The following is a 16,373-nucleotide window of genomic DNA, read 5'->3' on the forward strand; positions in this document are numbered from 1 at the left end:
CAGTGTGCTGAGGCTCTCTCTGCTGACCGGAAGGCTGGTGACATGGGGCTTCTGTCCTCAGGGCCCTGGGGCAACTCTGCCTCTTGATAATTACTTTTGAAGAAGTGGTTCCCATATCCTGGGTTATAGGTGGTAACTACCTCCCTCAAAGAGACAGAAAATTTACTACTGTAATTTCATAAAGGAAATGTTTTAAGAAAAGAGAAGTGAGCAGCCTGTGGTCAGGTGCTGGCTGAAACAAATGGTAAATTCTCTGAGCCTTGTTGAGTTTCCCTAAGCAGAGATTCAAGGAAACGTAGTCTCAAGCTGCTAGAAATTGCTGTTTGTTCAAGTGTCTCTCTCTCTCTCTCTCTCTCTCTCTCTCTCTCTCTCTCTCCTCTCTCTCTGTATGTCTCTGTCTCTGTCTCTGTCTCTGTCTCTCTCTGTCTCTCTCTGTCTCTCTCTGTCTCTCTCTGTCTCTCTCTGTCTCTCTCTCGTGTGTGTGTGTGTGTGTGTGTGTGTGTGTGTGTGTGTGTGTGTGTTTCCCTTGTACTGAAAGTTTGGCAGCTATCAAGGCTTCAGGGTAGCAGCCTGGAACTACCAAACTATAGATAATCCTGATGCTCTGCTGGCCCTAGAATCTCCCATGGAGAAACAGGGCTCTAAGGACGACCCCACAAATCAAAGGCATTAACTCTCTAGGGACCTGGGATAAAAGCTGCAATAGTCTTTACAACCAGGTTTATTTATTTGATAAAAAAATTGAGAATCCACAATGCAAACTACTGAGAGAATGAACACAATATCCTTTACTGCATGGCTGGTGGTTCTCCACCTTGGATACACAGTTGAACTCCTTGGAGAGGTTTTCAAAACCTCTTATTCCCTGGACCATGAAATTGGCATCTCTGGGCTGGAACTCAGGCAGTAAGTATTTATTTTAGCTCCTGGTGATTACAATAAGCAGCCAAAGTTAAGAACCATTGTAAAAACCCAAGTCAAGCTTGAAAGACCAGACCAGCAGTTATATCTCAGGAGCCATTTCCCAGGAAGAGTCTGCCATGAGCATCTCAGGTGAGTTTGTGGGAAGTCTGGGTGGCAAGTGTCAGGGACAGAGTGGATGTGGGGGCGCCCCGCTGGTGCAGAGCTCTCAAGGGGGAGAAGATTCAAGTAGGAAACAGACACAAGAGAACTGGGAGGACTGTTGCATTTTGTTTGCCTGATTCTATGTCCTATTCCCAGTGTGTAGATTTCTCAAAATCACACCCACATCTGCGTTCCCTACCCCACAGCAGGGTCTGCTATGTAGTGTGGACAAACGGGAAGGATGATGAGGACCAGCTGTGGGGAGCTGTGAGTCCAGGGGTGGATGAGGTCAGAGCAGATGCTGAATACTTCTTCCTGCCCTGGCCACCTCACCTCCGGGTCTGGGGTTGCTTGGCCCATGGGCCACAGCAAGTGAGTACTCACTAGTTCACATTTGGAAGAGAGAGGAAAAGTGCTTTTTCAGGTTTAACCAATATTTTCTAAGTTTAAGGGAGTAGATACTGTTTGTGGTTTGTGTGTTTTTAAATACTGCAAGAGATGATGGCAGGTATGACCCCTGGATCTGGGGAAGCACATGCTTCCCACTGTGTGAGGTCCCCTCCCATGTGATACCCCAGTGATCAGGGCCATGCCTCATGCCAGCTGGAAGCCAGAGATGGTTCCTCCCATGGAGCAAGGCAAGGTGGAGCATGCGCACTGCAGCATCCCTCACAGGGTGGCATCTGTCAGACACTGGAAGGAAGCGAGGAACTGGGTCTTGGAACACTGGGCCAAGGGTATGTTGGGGAAAAGCAGCAGCAAGTGCAAAGGCTCTGAAGTGGGGATGGGATGGCTGTGATTAAGAAAGCATATTAGAGTCGAGCAGAAATTTGATGGGGCAGTCTAGTACTGTGGCAACTACAAAGAATGCCCAGAGGTGTGAGTGTCAACTTGGATGCACTGAAAAAATGCTAAAGAGTACAACGTGCTTCAGAATAAAGCATTCAATAGGATGCAATGTACACAAATGTTTAAGCTCTGCAAAAGGTATTGTTCAGGGTTCCAGATATGCTTGGTAAGTGCATAAAGACAGGCATGGGATGTGATAAGCTGTACAGCCAGAGCTCCCTCTGGGAGTACCATGCTTCTAAAATCCTGTCATTCAGGCCAGATCCTAGTCCAGTTAATTCAGAATCTCTGGGGACAGATCCAGGCACTTGTACTTTGTAGAACTCTCTAGAGAATTTTAGTGTAGAGTCAAAGTGGAAAACCACACAATTGTGAAATCCTGGAACAGCAAAAGGAATTTTCCTCTTGTGTACCAAAACCTTGGTCAATGTCTGGGTTTAGGCAAGAGCCACCCATGCCCCAATTTCCAGGATGTTTGTGCAGAAAGCATGAATAACTCTCAAGAGGCAGCTGAACAACTTCCTATAAAAAGAACTTCTTGGAGAAAGGGCTAATTGTGAACCAGAAGCAAAATGTGTGCATGATGAGTGTGTAACATCTTGTCATACCAGATAGCAAGCAGGTTCATTTGTTTGTTTTGGTTGTTTCAAACATGGTATTGCTATGTAGTTCCAGTTGGTCTCTATATAGTGTAGAGATCCTCCAACCACAATCTCCTGAGTGCTGGGATTTCAGGCATGAGCCACCATGAACAGCAGCAAGCAGGTTCTTAAAGACCACTGAAGGCTTGTAGAAAGGACAGAGTCAGGAGACAGAAGCAGTTCTCAACCAAGACAGGATAATTTGGGCATCAGTGATAATAACTGCAAAGAGATAAGATACATCTGATGTATTTATGGCTATTCATTATGACCATTTACAAAAAAAATTGGAAATTATGCTTTTAAAAAAACTCATTTCAAAACCTGGTAAAGAAAAGTATTTACTCTGCCTTTGCTACTCTAAAGCAACCAGAGTTGATAACAGAAGTTTCTGACTGCAAGAATAATAAGAGGGAATAGTCATTCAGCTTGGGACCAGTGAGGATTAGCATAGGAGTAACCAGGGGTAGAGGCCAGTGAAGAGGCCTGAGGCCACTGGGATGGTTCTCAGGTCTCCCTGAAAGACAACTCTCCACAGAACTTTATCCCATCAGGCAGTGCCTCTAAGGCACTCTCCACCCAGCAAGGTGGGCTATTCTGTATTCAAAATGCTCCCCCACAGAGACTGAGTCCATCGAACTCCAATCCCACCTCACTTTGTGCAAGGTAAGGCATTCTCAGGATATAGTATGAGCAGCTTTAGTGCTGATTAGCAGCAGTTTTGGAATAGAGGAAAGAACAGCCTCCAGAGTTGGCCCACCTGTTTGCCATGGCACCTTGGGCTGGCCCTGCCCTCCCCGGGACACTTCTCTACCTGTGCTATGCAGGAGACAGTCTCAATTTACCTTCTTCAGGACAAACCTGGAGTCCAGGTCTCTGTTCCATCCAGTCTGGTTACCAACCAAGCCTGCTTTGTGTCTGTGGGCTGGACATTCTCTGGAGGACAGAAGTGTGGATCTTTCTTATCTTGGTGTCCTCAGCAGCCACAAGCAGCCCAGCCCTCAAAAAATAATGCATAAGCCAAGTTAAAAGGCCAATGGTGGCTAAGAAAGCATCTGAAACTCATACCACAAATGGCTGGGGTTCCTAATCTAGAATGAGCCCCTACAAATCAGTAAAAAGCTAACAGTGCTGGGGTCTAGCTTCATGCATCAGTTCAAAGCCACAGGGCCCTCCAGACTTTGCTTTGGGCCCTGTGAGAGGGTGTGTAAGGGTGCTAACTCCTCTGTTATGTCTGAATGAACACACCAAGTGTCCAAGAGACCAAGAGGAGATGCAGAGCAGGATCACAGTCTGAGGACACTGGAGTTGTCCGAGGGATCTTTCCTTGGTCTCTGTGATGGTTCATGTCGAGATGTCTCCCAAAGCCTTTTGAGGTCATGGATGGGGCTTTTCAGAGGTGGCTCAATCTAGAATGTGTAATACTGGGATCAAGGATTCATGATGTGATGCCAGGAGTGAGGCTGGGTGCTGGGAGTAAGGTGTGGGTGCTACCTTCCCTGAAGGTGGGGAGACTGGATAGGAAAGAGGGTCCCTGATGCTTTGCCATCTTCTGCCTGCCAAGAATTGTTTCTCCTCTGTGGTGTCCCTCTGTCGTGCCACCCTGCCTTGGAGCCAGCCAACTGTAAGCTGAAATCTCTACAAACTAAGCTAAAAATCCTTTCCATCCTTTAAGTGTCAGGTATTTTGTCTCAGCAACAAAAAAGCGACTAAGGCAGTCTCTTTAGCAACATCATACCTGAACCACTGAGTCCTGAGTGCACCAGATGAGGCTGACACAGTACTTGTTTCAGTGGTCATCTTGGTGACAGGCACATAACAATGTCTCTGAAACAATGCACTGAGGTGGTGCACTGATCTGATAAGACCAGCCTCTGCCTTGGATCTGCAGGAGTCCGTGAGCACACACAATGGCCCAGCTTTGGTAAGTGTGATGTCTGGGTCAAGGAGGTGGATGTTAGGACAGGTCACCAGATGGCCTTGAATAGGCTCAGCTCATTTCATGCCTTCACTTGTAGTCCTCCAGAATACCTGTCACGTGTGCTGGGAGGGCAACATCTTGAGACAAGGAGGAACTGGCTGGAATGGACTGCACAGTTCCAGTCACTCCTGGAAAAGGATGTCCTCCATGCTTTAGCCCAATAAGTCACATGGGCCTGGGATGAAGCACCAAGAGTGGGCTGCTTTCTGGGGTCCCACAGCTGCCCTGTAAGCGAAACACTCAGAGACAAGACTTGAAACTTTGTTCAGCCTCAGGGGACCTGCTCACAAAGAATCCTAAACTTCCATTGTTCCTGGTTGCCCATCTGTAAACAATAAATCTCTTTTATGTGAATTCCTGTGTGCAAGCATTCAGTCTCAGGCAAGCTGGGCACCAGGGCACAATAAACCTGTTCACACTCAGGAGAAAATAGCCATTCACCTCAGATCTGCTGACATTTTGTCAGAACCCACCAGCCCACACTGTCGCCATTCTGCTCAACCAGCCAGGCAGGGGAGGAGCCACAGAGAAGGACTCTTAAAGTTCACAGTGCAGAAGCACTGGCTTCCTAAAAGGTTTAAGTCCAAAGCATAGGGCAGAGGACCATGTTTTATCACCACCTCCCAGAAGTTACTATTTATAGGAGCCCCTCTCCAGTAGAGTAGTACAGTCTGTCCACATGTGGGGAGAATACAGGGCATACTGAAAGGCAAATAAAAAAACACAATTTGAGGATCCAGAGTAAGCATCAGAATTAGATTCAGATATGAAAGGGAATCTGAATAATCAGACTGAGAATGTAAAACAGCTCTAATTAATATGCAGAGGGCTCTCATGGCTAAAGTAAAGAAGAACCTATGAGAAATGCAAGCAGTGACAGAAATTTAAGAAAAAGTAATATAAGTGCTATAGATTAGGAAAAAACCAAACTATAAAAAACAGAGAGTAACCACGTGTGGTGGCACATGTCTGTTGCCTGGCACTCTGGGATGCTGAGGTAGGAGGACTGTATCTAGAAATACCAAGAGCTGGGGATATAGCTCAGTATGGAAGCCCCTGATGCGATACTCAATCTTGCACACACACAGGCATGCAGAAAGAGAAATGATGAGAAACCTTGTACTTACCTACAAAAAGTAGCTGGACAATGCACCTGTCTGTCTGTCTTTGTGTGTGCATCTGTGTGTGTGCTTGTACATATGTGTGTATACTGAAGATTGAACCAGGGCCTCTGACCTATATATCTCTAGTCCTGGAACTGTGATCTTTTGCATTGATGCCTTTGTACCCAGCCAAAATTTTGTGATTCTTCCCCCCACCACACACACTGGCTTACCAAGAAAAGAATGGATTTGGGAGGAAAAACCAACATAGTCTCTTCTAAAATATGTATGGAAAAATACATGAAAACCTGGTATCAGAACAGTATTTGCTTCTGGGAACAGGGTGGTGGTGGCTGGAGACATAGGTAGGAGCAGAATGTTCCACTGAATACCCTTTTGAAACTGTAATTCGTTCCATGTGGCTGTACTAACTAGTCCAACATTTTGAAGCAAGTTATTAAAATAGCACTACCCTGTGCTCTGTGACCCTTTCCAGCAGGCTCCCTGATGAAGTCTGTGAGTCTTCCCTTGCTCCTCAGAGAGGGTTACAGAAGATGTGTTGTGTAAACTAGGCCAATGAGCTGCAGAGGATCCATACTGTTCGAGGCATGGAGAGTTCCCTGCACAGACAGGAGCAGGAATTCAGATCAGCACCTGGAGCTGCAAGGCCCAGCCCCAGGAGTGGGCCAGCTTGGGAGGGAGGGAGGAGTGAGTAGAAGCCCACTTGGTGGTCAGGCTCCTGCTCAGCGGGTCACACAGAGGGAGAGGGACCTGGAGTGGCTGCGGAGACCCAGACCAGCCAACCCCAAGGGCCATGTGCTGCCTACCTCAGAAGCAGGAAGCCTTTGAAGCCTCTGCCAGACAAGGCCCAGGTGCCCTCAGGCTTTTTCTGGACTTTGACTCTAAGAGATGTCAACTCTCAGGGGATGAGGACAGTCCATCCCTTGGTAGGGCCAAGGGGCAGGTTCGGGACTGACACCCCATTGGTGCCCCATTCAGGGTCTGCCTCCTGGCTGGTTCCCTGGGCCCTCAGGCCATCGTGCACTTGGCAGTTAATGCAGAGGGGCTCCATACCCATGGAGAGGCACCTTCAGCTCCATATCTTGTCTAAGACCCAACACGAGAATATGTAAACAACTAACACTCCTCTAAACAGGCATACACTACTCCTGCAATTTAAAAAATAAAATTTTATTATTTTAACAGAGTAGACTTTTCCTGAACACTTACACATTAAATGTAATTGGTTGCTCTCTTCCCAATTCTAATGGCTCAGAGTCTCATAAATTGTTTCAAACACCTTTAAAAATCGAAAAATAATAAGATAATCATTCTGAAACAGGATCTGGGTGCACATGCTAAATCTGCTTACAGATGCAGTACTTCAATGCATACAATTTTTTTTTTAAATTTTGTTTTTGTCTTTTTATCGGTACTAGAGATCAAACTCACAACTGCCTGCTTGCAAGGCAGGCGCTTTTGCCGCTGAGCTAAATCTCCAGCCCCTCTCTGCATACAAATTTGTGTATCATTCACCATCAACAGCCTTGGAGAGAGAAAGGATAATTACGCGGCCATATACCATCCATCGCCGATTCCCGCCACTCCCCCCCCCCCCCACAACCCGGGTTAGGGTTTAGGAGGCCTCCCTGGCTCCCTCAAGAAGCCTTGCACCTGGAGGACCCATCAGGGCCAGGAAACATGCAAGATGCAGACCGGGAGCTCTGGAACTCCTGCAAGGCTGTAGCCTCCATGCCGCTTGATCTGCAACCAGACCTAGCCGGATGGGGGCACAAGCAGGGCCCCTTCCTCCTGCGGGTGATGGGATTCCAGCCAGTGTCCTGCCTGTGTGGCCACCTCCTGAAAGTGGTAGGCTGGGTCACCAGGCCTGTGGGGGAGGCTGGAAAAGCCCAGAATCAGACTGAAGGTCTATTTTATTCTAGGGTGTTAGGTCTGCTGATAAAGGCAGGGCGTGGTCCTGTGGACCCGTAGTAGAACGCGGAGAGGCGGGGGTGGGTGGCTGGGGTGCACGGGAAACTGGGAGGCGCCAAGAGGCCAAGTGGAGCGCAGAAAACAAGGCTGCCGGGAAAGCAGTGCAGCGTGGGTACAGTCCTCTCTGCACACGCGCAGGGCACCCACGCACTCGCGTGCCCACCCAGGAACCGCCGGCTTCTCCTCGGGAGCCCGCCGGAAGCCACCAGAGCTGGAAAAGGGACAGAGGCAGCGGTAGTAACTGCCCGGCGCGGCCCTTCCTCAGCTGAGCCGAGCACCGACCTCACCCCCCTCCAGGACCGGATCAGGGAGCCCTACTGGGTGTCCCCGGGCAGGGTCTGAGCCCGCAGCTCCGGGGTCCTGAGCAGACTCCCAGACCCCTGGGTGGACTTGGGGCTGGGCAGGAAGCTGAGTCTTTGGTTCTGCTATTTGTTCTGCGCCTTCCTGGCACGTTAGCTTTCCCAGTTCTCAGCGTCGCGAAGCCCAGCCCGCTCTAGGGCTCCCGGCAGGGCAAGTGCGCCACCCAGTGGCATGCGCGCCCGTGTGCACCCTTCCCGGAGCTTTCCTAGAGCCTAGTGGGCGCGGTTTTCCCTGGCAGAGCTGAGATCCAGCCAGGGTCTTTGGTCTTAACCTCTGTCACCCACTCCTGCCCCTTTGAGGTCTTATCTGACCACATCTAGGGTTTCCTTGGTTTGCAAAGCCACTTTTTCCCATTTGGAGTCATTACACTGTGGCTGAGCCGAAGGCAGGCCAATGACCCCAGGGACATTGCCCCTGCTGAACAATCTGCTGTTCCCTAAACCCACTTTACGGGTGGACGACTGAGGCCAGGAGGGTGCTGGTGCTACCTGTCACCGCTATCTGTTAACACAGAGTCAGAGCCATCATTGAGGTGTACCCCTCAGTGGCCTGGGTCCCGTCTCAGTGCTGTCCTGCAGGGGCCTCCATCTGAGGGCAAGGCGGTAGGCTGCCCTCACAACGGCTAAGGCCACAGGTGGTAAAGGAATGAGAGCAGTTTGGAAGTTTGCAGCTTCTTTAAAACAGATCGTTCTGGAACAAATACGACAGACACTGGATGACAGGCCCAGAAATCAATTTCTTCTTTTGTCTTCTTTTTCCCATGGCTCCCTGCTTTTCTTTTTAGAAAGGCAAAATCAATTCAGAACTGAGTTTGGATCAGGACATGGGGGCACATGCCTGTAATCCCAGCACTCTGGGAGGCTGGGGCAGGAGAATTACAATTTCCAGTCCAGCCTGAGTATCTAAGGAACTTAGCAAGAATATGTCTCAAAAAAATAAAAAGGGGTGGGTATGCAGGCCAATGCAAAGGCCTTGAGCTCAATTCCCAGTACTGCAAAAACAAATCCTTAAGGTTGGGTTGGACACAATGATGCACAACTACAGTCCCAGCTCCTTGGGAGGCTGAGGCAGGAGGATTGCAAGTTCAACCCCAACCCAGGTAACTTAGCAAGAACTTGTTTTAAAATAAAAAAGGGCAAAGGATGTCACTCAGTGGCAGAATGCTGCCTATTTGACTTCCAGGAACAAAACAAAATCAATAATAATAAAAAAAAGAATCCCACTCATGGACTGGGGATATAGCTAAGTGAGCAGCATAAGTGCCAACCTGAGAAGCACAAGCTCCTGAGTTCAATCCCCCCCCAAAAAAAACAAATCTTAAAAAAAAAAAACCCATTAAGCTTGAGCAAAGTCTATAACCTTTCCTTAGTCATTCCAGCCTGCCCTTCTCAGCAGCTCATCTGGCCCTAAACTTCCCAACACTCACGAAGTCCCCCAACTCCTACTTCCTATACTTTCTTTCCTCCCAGGACCTGAAGCAGACTGCTACAGCTGTGATCTCTCCTGTGGGGTCCTGTCCTCGTGAACACTCGGTGGACCTCCAGGCTGTGGGGCGGTATGCGGAATCTGAGGTGGAAACGAGGGTCTCCTCTGGAGGGAGAGACCCAGCACCCAGGACTCAGAGAGGGGCAGCAGGGTGACTGCATACTCTTGACTGTCCTATGGCCTTGCTCTTTGTCCCCTGCTCTTTCTGATCTTCTCAGATTTTGTGTTGACCATGATTGTGTCCTTTCTCCTTCTCCTCTCAGCCCCAAGATAACCTCCTTATGCCCATTGTCTCAGTGGTCGCCCATACTCTGCTTCAGCACCCATGCTCCTACCTATCAAACGGGCTATTACTGGCTTCTCTTAGCTACTGTAGCTTTCCCTTTTCCTGCAGTGCTAGTTATTGAACCCAGTACCTTCTGCATACCAGGTGAAAGAGATGCTGTGCCCCGGGGGCCGGGGGTCTCTCCCCGCATTCCCGAAATAAAGGTTACTTATGTTTTATACTTCTTATCTTTGCAGCCACCGCCGCCCACTCCTTCCACTCCTTCCACTCCTTCCACTCCACTCCTTCCACTCCTTCCTTCCCCTCTTCCTCTACCCTTCTCAGACCTAACACCAGGCAAGTGATTTACCATGGGGCTACCCTAGCACCCTGGCCTGCAGTGTTAGGGTTGGAACCCAGGGCCTTCACATTGAATTACATTCCCAGCCCTTTTAAATTTTCACTTGTGTGCTTGCTTTTTTCTTTTTGAGATAGTCTTTCTAAATTACTAAATTGCCAAGCCTTGACTCAAACTTACAATCCTCCTGCTTAGCCTCCCAAAAAGGGCATATACCATCATGCCCAGCTTCTGTTTTTTTTTTTTTTTTTTTAAACTATATTTACCAACTTCCCTTGGACCTAGCATTTGCCATGTGAGTAACTTGTCCAGTGAGGCACAGGCAAGTCTGTGGACTTTGCAGGAAAGTTTTGCCTTCCTAAGCAAAAGCAGATCTTTCATCCTTAATGCTTTTTATTTTTCCTGTGTGAAATGCAGGTAAGAAGCTGGTGCTGGAGAAGCTATTGTGTGACCATTGGCTCACTCTGAGGATGAAATCTGCCCAGCAAAGTGTGCCAAATGACTGACAGGGGAGCTCTGAGCAATGTTTTTTGGTTACCTTCAGACATCTCATTATATCGCTCCAAAGCATGTTCAACAGTGCCAAAAGCAACAAAACCCATTTGGTTAAGGCAAATTGTTGTACACAATTCTTAGTGGATTAAAATTGGCCAGGCATGGTATCATACTTCCATAATCACAGCACTGTGGAATCTGAGGCAAGAGGATCACTTTGAGATTGATGTAACCCTGGGCTAGAAAGTTATTGTAAACCCAACTATCAAGTTCAGTTATCCAAATATTGTAATCCTCTTTCTAGTTTTCCTCACAATCCAGAAAATTATATTTGTAATCTCATTGAGATGCTATTGGAATCCTAGCAAGTTAATTCCAATCTACCACCACCAATGCTACCCACAGTGAGAGTAAAAACACCAAGACATATTCCAAGTTAAGGGCAGCCAAGGGTCCTAAATTCAGTCCCCATGAGGACGTGAGGACATGCAGACCAAGTCCTTGATCCTAGGCCTCTCCCAGCATTTACTATCTTGTGAAGAAAGGTGGGTGGCTCAGGGATGAGTGACAGTGAGGATGTCTGGAATTACCAAGTAACTGGAACTGGCTGGCCAGGTGCAAGAATGGCATCTCTGTAATTTACAGAGATAAAGATAATCCAATTAAGGTAGCAGTGGAATTGTTTTGGAGGGCTATCTCTTTCGTTTCTGATATGCAAACTCTTGTGCCCTGGGGAGTCATAGCTTCTTATCTTGAGGCTGTACCCAGTTGACATTCCTGTGAAGAACACTATGCAAAGAAACAGGACTGTCTGATGGCTACAGATTTTGCATATTAGCACCTCAGTTAGCCTTATTTGCAAAGTTCAGAGCGAATTGAAGAGACAAGGAAATACTCTAGTCAGCCTTTTACATATCCATATAAGGAAATGAGTCTCCAAGTAATCAAAACCACAGTAATTGTTTTGGATTCAAAAGGTGTCACTGGAGTGGTCTCCCACAGAAAGTGAGTTCAAGGTCAGCCTGATCTGCATAGCAAGACACTGTCTCAAAAAGATAAAACCAAAAGACAAATAAATAAATAAAAAGCTCCTAAATTTATAGCTTCTGTTTAGATGTCTCTCCTGCACTTCACATACCAAATTGGACCCTGGCTTCTGTTTGAGCATTCCATATACAAGAGGTCAAAGTCATCACTTGTTGGTGAACATGTACACTCATGTGCCAGTGAATAGAACCATTGTCTATACAGCCAGAATGTAAGGATCCTGTGTTCCACATTTCTTCATGCATTTAGTTACCATTGGCTGTACTTCCTACATGTACCCTGAATCTGTCCACCGTTCCCCATTTCTTCACCTTCTTCATACACCATTGAAGGTTTCCTTCAGGTTCATTTTTCCTTAATTGTTCACCTTTCAACCCAGTCTTCCTACTGCAGCCTTTGGGGTCTTCCAGAAGTACAAACAAGATAGTCATTACCCTACCCAATACTTTTCAGTGGCTGCATGGGATCTAAGAAATACTTGCTGTGCCATCTCAACCAAGGATCTTGATCCTGATTCTGCACATTGTTACTTCATCTGGTGTGGCCATGTTGCTCTAGCCTGGCTCAGTTCTGGCAGCCCACAGCACCACAGTGACTGGTCCAGCAGTGGGCATGGAAACCTAGGTAGACCAATGTGAATCTTTCTAGGGGGCAGAGTTATTGACACACCATGGTGGACTCAGAGCACTAGGACAGACAGAGGCTTCTGGTTTGGAAATCCCCCAGAAACAACTCCAAGTTTTGTGAGTGTCTCTTATTCCAGGTTCTTCTTTCGATTTTGAGTGACTTGAATATCTTTCTGGTAATCTTGACCCTCCTTCATTTGCCTATGCTTGTTCAGATAAGGTTCTGTTTCCAACCAAGATGTCCCAGTTACTGTAAAGAGCCTTGGTGGTTGAGCCCTAACAAGACAGTATTCCTAGGTGACAGAAGTAATGATTTCTGGGGCTGGGGATTTAGCTCAGCAGCATAAGCGCCTGCTTTGCAAGCATGTAGTTGTGAGTTCGATCCCTGGTACTGATTAAAAAAAAGAGAAGTAATGATTTCTTTACAGTTTTACCAGGGTGTGTGTGTGTGTGTGTGTGTGTTGTTTTAGAACTGGAGACTAAACTCAGGTCTTTGCACTGAGCTACATCCAGCAGAGCTCCTTACAACTTATACACACACAGGGACTGGAATGAGGGCCATGATAGGCAGGAGCAGTTATCAGAGACCAAAGGCTTTCAATCCAAAACTTTGTTCCTAGCTACTTTGGGTCTGTGTGAAAGAAAAATACAAAACAAAAGCAATTCCTGGCTTGTTTCCCTCCCTTGTGTATTATTTCTTGCTCCTGCACTCCTGGCTTTAGCTTGCAGTCTGCTCTATAATTCAGCCACATTCTTTGCAATTTCAGGCCTAAGGGACAGCCTGCAAAGTAAATCACAGATTACAATATACACACTGCATGAGTTGGGGCTGTGCTGTCATAATTCTTTTCATTGCTTAATAAAGGAAAATAAAACAGGACTGTTCTCCAAAGAGTATTCCTGATGTTCTCAGAAGCCACCCCAAGTTGCTGTAGGAATGGTAAAGCTTGGTGAGTCTCACAGGACAGTTACAGGGGCAGGGGCAGGGAAGATGTGCCAGTCCAGTGAGGCCAGCAGGGCCTAGGATGGGGAAATGTAGCCAGTTGGTGCAGAAAGGAAGTGTGTCCCTGAGGGGACTTGAAGAGTTCGCTGCACCCTCCTTCCTCCTTGTTCAACACTCAGTCCTTTGTTCACACCAGGATTAGACAGAAAAGATTGGGTATGAATAATCATCTTTTCTCCCTGACCCTTTTCTTGGTAACAAGGACTGCACTCCATCCCCACGAGTGCCCATGTGCCTTCTGCCACCTGTTCATCAGAATTCGGGCTCTTCCCTCCTCCTGGATCATTCCTATCACTGGGCAAATCTGTTCCAGTCTCTCATATTTTAGTAAAATCCCTGTGTAGTCTGACAAGGTAAAATTAGATATGATTACAAGCACCAGGAAACAGAAAATTAAACATAGCAAAAGTTTATTTCTTTCATATACAAAGTCAAGAGGTAGGCAGATCAGATTTTGGTAATGTAAATATTAGGGACCCACAACTTACTCTAACTTGTTCCACTAAAACCTTTAACACATGGCTTCCACTACTGAGCCTACATGGCTGCATGAGCTCCAGCCCTGCATCCATTATGTCCTGGTGAGGAGAAAGAGCAAGGCCCAGGAAAGCACTTTGTTTGCCTTTAAGGCTGACTTAGAATTTGCAAGGGACCCCTCCACTTCTTGTTGGCCGGAATGGAGTCACATGACCACATGTAGCTGCAGGAAAGGCTAAGAAAGCTGCCTTCATTCTGGGAAGCCACACCACCAGGTAAAGTTGAGTTTTATTTATTTATTTATTTTTTATTTATTTTTGTCTTTTTCACTTTTATCGGTACCAGGGATCGAACTCACAACTGCACACTTGCAAGGCAGGCGCTTATGCCATTGAGCTAAATCCCCAGCCCCAAAGTTGAGTTTTATAATGAAAGGATTTTATAACGAACGGCCATCTAGCAGTCCTGTTAAGTGGCTAACAGGCATCTCAAACTCCATGCGCCCAGCATGAATTCTTCCTGTTCCTCCCTGAGATGGTCGCTTTTCTCTGGGCCACCTCATCTTCCCCAGTAACCTTGAAGTCACCTGGGTTTCACTATGTTCTCGTCCCATGTCCCTACTATAGCATCCTTGTGTCCTGTGAAATCCAAACTTCCTCTCTCAACCACTCAGCACAGCCACTTTAAACCCCAATCACCAGCAGCCTGGGCTTAGGCAAAGGTTTAGTTGGCTCCCTGCTGTCATTTGGGCTGGATGCCACTAAATGTATTCTCTCACAGAGGTTAACGCCACTGCCCCCTGTCCTCACGCACTCCATCTCCCTGCTTCCCGCCTCCTTCTCAGGCCTGCTGCGTCTTTTCCTTTGGTGCTGTGCTGGACATAAAGCTTCCCTGGAATGGGCACTGGGCTCTCTAGGGGAACTGTCTCAAACTGTTCCCCAACGTGCTTCATTCTTTCCAATTTCAACATCTCCTCCTCAAGGACCTTGGACTGCTCCATCTAGAGCACCTCTTATTTCCTATTCCAATTGTGTCAGCTTTGTGTCAACTCAACTTTCAATTATTTATTTGCCTTTTCCAAAAATACAAACTACATGGACCCGGCATCTTTGGAGACCGCTGCCCAACTTGAATGCGCCCAGAGAAGCAGGGCCTTGAGCTACCTGGGACTGGAGGGAGAAGGCCGTGTCCCTCGGGGAAAAAAATGAACCAGGAAAGGGCTGACAGCCGCCTTGCAAGGGTTTACAACTAGCCTGAAGTGGCAGGCGGCTCGCAGGCCGCCGACCGGAAAGCGGGCCAGGCTGGGCGCAGAGGGCTCCCCGCAGGCAGGCAGGTGGGGGTCGAGGCCGCGCATCGAGCTGGCGAAGGGGTGAAAGCATCCCCTTCCTCCAAGGACCGTCCGCAAGACCCGTTCCACCGCCGCAGCGCCACGCTGTCTCCCGGGCACCATCCACGGGCGCGCTCCGCCCATCCGCACGGCTCGGCGCCTCTCAGCTCGGCTGCGCTCAGCCCTGCCTCCGCTCTGCCCACCCCGGGGAAGGGGCGTGCATAATAGGCTCAATCCGCGCGTCAGGCTCCGCCCAAAGCTACACAAAGCGGCGACTGGCGGCCCAGCCTTTGCGCCCGCGCAACACACCCTGTACGCCACGCGTGGCCCGGTGCAGCATGGGCGGGGTGGGGCGAGCCTTGGGGGCGGGATGGGAGCGCGAGGCGGGACAAGCGTGGGGGCGGGGCCAAGCGAGCGGGGCCAGGTGGGCGGGCTGGTGTAATGAGTGTGGGGCGGGGCCAGGTGGGGGACGCGAGCAGAGAGTGGGGCGGGGCGAGCGGAGGGGCGGGGCCAGGCGGGGTAGGCGCGGCCGCGCGGCAGCGCAGGGAAGGGTGCACGCTCCTCCGCCGCAGCTGGCGTCGCGCCCTCGGCCCCGCCCCTGCGCGCCCCGCCCCGCCCCGCCCCCGGACGGCCCGAGTCGAGCCCTCCCGCCCCGCGCTGCCGAACTTGCCGTAACTTCCTCGGCCGCCCCGGCCGCCCCGTCGCTCCGCCGCCCCGCCGCCCCGCCGCCCCGCCGCCCCGCCGCCGTCGCGCCCGGTGAGTAGCGCGCTCCCCGCCGAGCGCGGCCTCCCCCTCATTGTCTGAGGTCGGCGCTCCCGGGCGTCCTCCGGGACGAGCGCCGCGATGCGAGCTCCCGCTTAGCCCCCGGACTCCCTCCTGACCGAGTCAGGGCGGCCCCGCGGCGGCGCTGGCTTTGTCCTCCCGGATCGCCCGCCAGGATGGAGGCCGCGGCGCGGACTCCGCTCCTGAGTCGTCGTCCGCGCCGCCCGGGGGCTACACCCCGCGCTGGCCCTGCCCCGGGCCCCCTCCGGCTCGCAATGGATCACTTCAGAGCCTGAGAAGGGCGAGGATGGGCGTTGGTCAGGGAGGACCCTAGCTGCACCCGCGGGTGTGCACCCCACTCTACCGTAGTTCGGGTTAGTGCTACTCTACCGTAGCACGAGGTCGAGGAGGGGCGACCCCCCGCCTGTGATCCCTTACCTGCCCGAGCTTTAGTGACATAGGGTTTGTGGTCTTGGAGTTGGGTCTGCTCTTATTGCCCCTTTCAGCCCAGTCCCTGAGAGGGGTAGGTGCAGTGTG

General features: G+C 49.6%; 1 protein-coding gene and 1 long non-coding RNA gene across 2 annotated transcripts in view; both read left to right on the forward strand.

Annotated features, from left to right (window-relative positions):
- Positions 1-893: 893 nt before the first annotated feature.
- Positions 894-9,978, forward strand: LOC111755710 (uncharacterized). Its single transcript, XR_010042210.1, has 2 exons — positions 894-1,053; positions 9,461-9,978. It is a non-coding gene; the product is annotated as an uncharacterized LOC111755710 (long non-coding RNA).
- Positions 9,979-15,685: 5,707 nt separating this feature from the next.
- Positions 15,686-16,373, forward strand: part of Tspan14 (tetraspanin 14) — a 46,006-nt gene continuing 45,318 nt past the window's right edge. The window contains exon 1 of the mRNA XM_063233697.1: positions 15,686-15,830. The gene's annotated coding sequence lies outside the window, so the exon portion shown is untranslated. The remainder of the gene's footprint in view (positions 15,831-16,373) is intronic.

Source organism: Cavia porcellus, unplaced genomic scaffold (assembly GCF_034190915.1).
Source record: "Cavia porcellus strain 051 isolate PalLab524CR breed Dunkin Hartley unplaced genomic scaffold, mCavPor4.1 scaffold_23, whole genome shotgun sequence".
NCBI lineage: Eukaryota > Metazoa > Chordata > Mammalia > Rodentia > Caviidae > Cavia > Cavia porcellus.